This window comes from Chanodichthys erythropterus, chromosome 3 (genome assembly GCF_024489055.1).
Source record: "Chanodichthys erythropterus isolate Z2021 chromosome 3, ASM2448905v1, whole genome shotgun sequence".
In the NCBI taxonomy this organism is placed as follows: Eukaryota; Metazoa; Chordata; class Actinopteri; order Cypriniformes; family Xenocyprididae; genus Chanodichthys; species Chanodichthys erythropterus.
The window spans coordinates 71,018,476-71,024,475 of record NC_090223.1 but is presented as its reverse complement, the minus strand read 5'-3'; positions in this window follow the sequence as shown (position 1 = coordinate 71,024,475).

The window sequence follows — 6,000 nt, the reverse complement described above, 5'->3', positions numbered from 1 at the left end:
TCAGACTATCAACACTCATTCAACAAGACATTCAGATCATCTCACTTTATTCTGAGTGTTTGCTGTTAGAAACTCATTATTGGAGTCACGATATGTGAGAAAAGACTATAAAAACTGCTTTAATGAAAGACAATACTGTTATTTCTCACAACATGACATGGATAAAAAAACATAATACAAAAACAAGCACTAATGACACTCATCTTCATCAACCACTGCTGCTTAATAACTATGAATTGACTATAACTATGAAACATGGTTTGATTTTATGATAAGATTCATTGTAATAAAGTAATTAGAGATTTAACATGTAACAGTTTGATGTGCAGAAACTGAAAACTCTCCCCGTCTCAGACTCACAAATCCTGCTGGAAAGATCTCACTTAGAGAAAAACTCTGAGATTATAGATTTCTACTTAAACTATTTGCAATTTTTGTAAAGCTTTCATTCGTTGTATGGATATCATTGCATAAGGAACTACTTTGTCACTTTCTGGAACATGTTTTTATCTTTTGTTAATATGGTCATTTATCTAAAACCATTATAAATGTTTTGCTTTTGATTTAGTATGACGTTGTTATTAAACAGTGTTTCGTTTTGTTTCTGAATTAATCTGCATTTTGAGCGAATCAATCGGGTGAATCAATTATTCAGATGTGCACTCATAAAGAGAGCCATTTACTTCATTCCTGAAAGCCGTTTGAATGAATTGAATGATTGGAAAGGATTCAGTAACTCACTCATTAAGACATTTACTTCCACCTACTGGCAGTTTTAAATTCTTTTTTAGAGTATAACTTTAATAAATAAATCGTTTTTCCATAATAATAATAATTATTTACTGTTAGCGATTGCACTCGCGATCAGAGGCATAATAAGACCATGGCGACAGGAAATCCCAGTTGAGGTGTATTTATTGTGCAGACAGTGCAAATCCCACAGCGAGAGAAAAAAAAACAAACAACAACAAAAAAAAATAATAAATGTTGAGAAAAAAAATATTTACAAGTTCTTTGTGGGAATGTAGTCACAACAGCAGTTAGTAGTTTGAATAACAAACTTTCGTGAACAGAAGCTCCTATTGCTTTGATTCACTTCAACTCCACACAACCAACCTGACCCTCTAGATTCAGTTTCACTCTACTCAACATGTGCTACCTCTGGCAGCCATTTTGTAGTCTAGGCCACACCCTGGAGTGTACCATTCTACAGGTAAGTTGTACTTTCTTACATATGCACTTCTTATCCACTTATGCATATAAAACAACATCTATCTGTATTTAAATGACACTATAACACAATATAACAATTTAACAAATGATTTAACAAAGATAAACCTTGTTTTACAGGAATATTATAAACCCCCCTATGACATCATCCCAACATGGTTTCTCCCATTCAGAAGGCACATCCACCATGTTTAAATACTCTACTTTTAAAACAATACAGGTTTGATCACTGGTGTTTTACAAGCAGGTAAGTTATATTTGTTATACTGTGTAAGCCCATCTTAAATAAAAAATTAAAAATCAGACACGTGTATTGTGGTTATTCATGCTAACAATGATTGAGCAATGCTAATGCTAACACATTGTACATCCACTACACCTAACAAACAAATGCACATTGTACCCCCTCATATCTTAAACACATAAAACACTATACATTCAAAAACATTGCACAAGTCTGCATATGCATGATATCAGTGTCAATAAACAGACAATGTTAATGCTGCAACAATGTACGTGTGTGTTAGATATGGTGTATGTGCATAGTCCAAACATGATCACAGGGTTGCCCCGTGACATTTCCTCCCCCTTCCCTTTGACACCCCCTGTGGTGTCCTAGAGAGAAAGTCAGCCGCATAGTTCTCAGGACCAGTCCGATATAACACCTCAAAGTCAAAGGGTTGTATAGCTAAAAACCAACGTGTAATACGGGCATTAGCGTCCCTCATGCGGCCCAGCCAAGCTAAAGCCCGATGATCAGTCTCTAGGGTGAACTTTCTGCCCAACAGATAGTATCTAAAGGAATCCAAAGCCCATTTCACAGCTAAACATTCTTTTTCTACCGTTGAATATCTGGATTCTCTTGGAAGAAGTTTCCTGCTAATGTAGGCAATGGGTTGCAACTCACCAGGTTGTCCTTGCAGAAGTACAGCTCCCAGACCGAACTCTGAAGCATCAGTCTGTACTGTAAAAGCCTGACCAAAGTTTGGACTCTGTAGAACAGGCTCCTTGCATAATGCATCTTTCAAATCCTTGAAAGAACTTTCACACTCTGTAGTCCAATCAATCTTATTGGGTTTATCCTTCTTTGTAAGGTTAGTGAGAGCTACAGCTCTTGCAGAGAAGTGAGGAATGAAACGTCTATACCATCCAGCTAGGCCCAGGAAAGATCGTACCTGCTTCTTTGTAGTAGGTCGCTCGGCATGCTTGATGGCTTCAATCTTACCGAGTTGAGGACGAATAACTCCATGTCCTAGTTTATATCCCAGGTACATAGTTTCCTTTTTGGCAATAGCACACTTGTCCGGGCGAATGGTAAGTCCTGCTGATTTTATTCTTGCCAGTACCTCTGTCAGATGCTGTAGATGCTCCTCCCATGTTTCACTGTAAATGACTATGTCATCCAGGTATGCAGCTGCAAACTTCTCAGTTCCCCGGAGAATCTGATCGATCATTCTCTGAAAGGTAGCAGGTGCTCCGTGAAGCCCGAAAGGTAAGACCCGGAAATGGTAGTGTCCAAAAGGCGTTTTAAAGGCTGTCAACTCTCTGCTGTCTGAACTTAACGGTATCTGCCAATAGCCTTTGCATAAGTCCAATGTCGTGAGAAATTTTGCACTACCAAGTTTTTCTATTAAGTCATCAACTCTGGGCATGGGGTATGGGTCAAATTTACTCACTGCATTGAGTTTTCTGAAGTCCAAGCAGAATCTCAGTGTTCCATCCTTCTTTGGAACTAGTACGATGGGATTATTCCACTCGCTGGAAGAAGGTTCTATGATTTCCATTTTCAGCATTGTCTCAATCTCCTGCTTCATGGTGACTACTAATTTCTCTGGAACTCTGTAAACACGTTGATGTATTGGTTTATTGTCTTTTAGGTAAATGTGATGTTGGACAAGGTCTGTTTTACCTGGTGTTTTCAGGAATAGTTGGTGAGGGATGCTCTCCAGCAGTTGTCCCCTCTGTTCCGCATTCAAATGTTGCAAATCCAAGGAACAGTCGTCCTGCTGAACAGGTAAGTACTGCTCCTCCACTTCATCCTCCTCCTGAACCGCTCTCACCAGCAGTTCCTTAACAGCGTTTGCTGTCGTCTTTGGCTGGGAAGCTTGTTCATGCCACTTTTTCAGCATGTTAATGTGGAAGATCTGCAAAGGTTGATGTCTCGATGGAATTTCAATCTCATAAGTCACCGAACCAACTTTCCTTTTTACCTGGTATGGCCCTTGCCATTTCGCTAGAAGTTTGTTGTCTGATGTTGGAAGTAGCAACAATACTTGCTCCCCTGGTTGAAATGTTCTTGCTCTAGACTTCTTGTCATACCAAGCTTTCTGTTTAAGCTGTGCCTGTCGCAGATTCTCTTGAGCTATGGTGGTAGTTTGCTGTAACTTTTCTCTCATTTTAAGCACATACGAGAGTATGTTCTGTTTACGCAACTTGTTGTTGTCTTCCCAACTGTCTCTCAACACATCCAGTGGACCTCTGACTTGATGAGCAAACAGCAGTTCGAAAGGCGAAAATCCAGTAGTTGCTTGAGGAACTTCTCGATAGGCAAATAAGAGATAGGGTAACCATTTATCCCAGTTTTTGCCAGTCTCGGACACAAACTTGTTCAACATGCTTTTCAGTGTTTGGTTAAATCTTTCGACAAGACCATCAGTCTGGGGGTGGTATGGAGTAGTACGCACTCTCTTAATACCCAGCAATTGATAAACCTGATGTAAAGTATGACTCATAAAATTGGTGCTCTGATCAGTCAGTATTTCTTTAGGTATTCCTACATGTGAGAAGAAATGCAGAAGAGCGGTTGCAACCTGATTTGCGGTAACTTCCCTCATAGGATAAGCTTCAGGGTATCTGGTTGCGTAATCGCAAATTACCAAAATAAATCTGTTCCCTTTCTGACTTCTTTCCACAGGTCCCACAACATCAACACCTATTCTTTCAAATGGAATACTGACTGCAGGAATGGGTACAAGCGGTGCTATGCTGGGTGTTCTGCCTGTTGCCAACTGACATTCAGGACAAGCTTTACAGTAATCCTTTATCTCGCTGTACATACCAGGCCAATAGAACCTTTTAGCTATCCTCATTAAGGTCTTCATGAACCCCAAATGACCTGACCAAGGACTAGAATGACCAAGTTCAACCACTTCCCTGCGGTAAAGTTTTGGCACCACCAGCTGTGTACCGTCTTCTTTAGACTGTCTGTAAAGGAGACCTTGCTTAATCACAAACATTTCAGCATTCAACAAATTCACAGCAGTCCCTTCAGTAATTTTGTGGAAGCAATCTGCCAATGTTACATCTTCTGTCTGCAGCTTAGCTATATCATTAGATATGCTCACGTCCAATTCATCAACTTCTGGTTCTTCCAGTTCAACATTCAACTGCTCTGAGGTATTCATTACATCGGCTACCCATTTTCTTCTCTTTTCTAGCCTTTCTTCTTTACTTGACTTGGTTTCACCTACTATCTCATCAGTAAAGAACGGCATTTCCTGAAGGGTGTTCTGTGCAAAATCTTGGAGCTGTGATAACTGAGTCAAGTTTTGAGCCTGTGCTCTAGTAACAACACCACACCATGCAGTTTCCTGCACCAAGTCCGCTAATATAGGCATGTCTGTACCTAGCAAAACTGGATAAGGTAAAGTTGAAGTAATTCCTACTCTCATCAGGTACGGCTGCTCATTAATCTCAATGTATACCTCAGCAGTAGGCAATTCTGACTTATCCCCATGTACACAACATACTGTAACTGTACCCTCAATCCAGGAATCTCTTGGAACATATTGCGCCAGCACTAAAGTTTGAGCACAACCGGTGTCTACCAAGGCTGTTACTGGCTTACCATTTAGTAATACAGAAACGGTAGGTTCGTTGTTTATTTTGGGCACTAATGTAGGGGTCGGTATATAACATAGTCGAGCCGACTTAGGCTTTCTCAAAGGACAATGTGGACTAGTATGACCTGGTTCTGCACAATTATAACAAACCACATCCTTTTTGTCTGACATTGTTACAGGCGGTTTGGGTTTAGGGTGGGTGGGTTTTATAATCTGGGTTTGCAATTGAGAGTACGAACTACCCCCGAACCCCACAGACTTACCTCTGTTAGATGGTAGGCTTCCAGCATACCGAAATGTCCCAGAGGAAACCTTCCTCGCTGTGATGTAGGCCTCAACCAAGCTAGCTGCCTCTCCTGCAGTTACTGGATTTCGCTCCTTCACCCAAGTTCTTACCTCCGGGTACAACACCCGCATGTACTGCTCTAGTACCAGCGTCTCCAACATGTCCATTTTGCTGCTTGTTTCTAGTCGCACCCATTTGGAGAATAAATCCTTCAGCCGAACATATAATTCCATTGGGGATTCGTCAACCGGTGTATCGAGAGAACGAAATCTCAGCCGATATGTCTCAGCGCTGATTTCATATTTCTTGAGAATCACTTCCTTGACTCTATCATAGTCCAAAGATAGTGCTGGTGACATCGCAACAAATGCACTCCTCGCTTTCCCCGTGAGTAGAGGAATCAAATGAATAGCCCAGTCCTCCTTCGGCCACAAATACACTTCTGCCATTCTTTCAAAAGTGGTTAAGTACTGCTCAATATCATCATCCTCTTGCAGCTTCGGCAACTGTGGCACCGGAGCTGATCCCCGAGAGGCTGAGTGGCCTGCAGTGGTAGCTCCATACCTGGTTCGCTCAACATCCATCTGCATCTGCGTGACCTGATGAGTAAGTACTTTAAACTGTTGTTCTCGTCGAGCCATG